The sequence below is a fragment of the Oxyura jamaicensis genome, chromosome Z, assembly GCF_011077185.1.
Source record: "Oxyura jamaicensis isolate SHBP4307 breed ruddy duck chromosome Z, BPBGC_Ojam_1.0, whole genome shotgun sequence".
Lineage (NCBI taxonomy): Eukaryota > Metazoa > Chordata > Aves > Anseriformes > Anatidae > Oxyura > Oxyura jamaicensis.
This window is the reverse complement of record NC_048926.1, coordinates 953,695-954,235: the sequence shown is the minus strand read 5'-3', so window position 1 is coordinate 954,235 and position 541 is coordinate 953,695. Positions and strand designations below refer to the sequence as shown.

The 541-nt window shown below is 67.5% G+C and overlaps 1 protein-coding gene across 1 annotated transcript in view; it reads right to left on the bottom strand.

The window, feature by feature from the left end:
- Positions 1-100, bottom strand: part of TCF4 (transcription factor 4) — a 202,551-nt gene extending 202,451 nt beyond the window's left edge. Inside the window, exon 1 of the mRNA XM_035310982.1 lies at positions 83-100. The gene's annotated coding sequence lies outside the window, so the exon portion shown is untranslated. The remainder of the gene's footprint in view (positions 1-82) is intronic.
- Positions 101-541: the final 441 nt, after the last annotated feature.

Genomic DNA, 541 nt, shown 5'->3' with positions numbered 1-541 from the left:
CCGTCCTTCCTTTAAAAAAAAAAAAAAAAAAAAAAAAAAAAAAGCGAAGAGCCACCACACGCACACACACACACACACACGCACACGGGAGCGGAGCAGCCAGTCCCGAAGTTGTTGTTCCAAAGTTTACAGCGCTCCCCTCCTCACCACCACGGCCTCCCCCGCGGAGACGCGGCTAATGGCATGTTTCCCTGGCAGACCCATCGTGAGCCGCTCACATCCGGGCAATGCCCCGCGCCTTATAAGCGCCGCGCCGCCGCTCGCAGACAATGACGAGGGAAGGAAGGGAGGGAGGCGAGGCGGGCGGGCCGGCGCGGGGCGCCGCGCACAAGATGGAGGGGCCCCGCCGCCGCCGCCGCTCCCCCGCCGCCGCCGCCGCCCCGCACGCCCCCCTGCGAGCCGCAGCGCCCGGCCCCGGGGTGGTGGCGGGGGTCGGGGGTTGGGGGCTGGGGGGGGGCGGGGGTGAACGTGGGGTTGGGTTTTGTTGTGAGGGATGGGGGGAGCAGAGCACATGGTGCTCGAACAGGTCCTGGGGATGGGA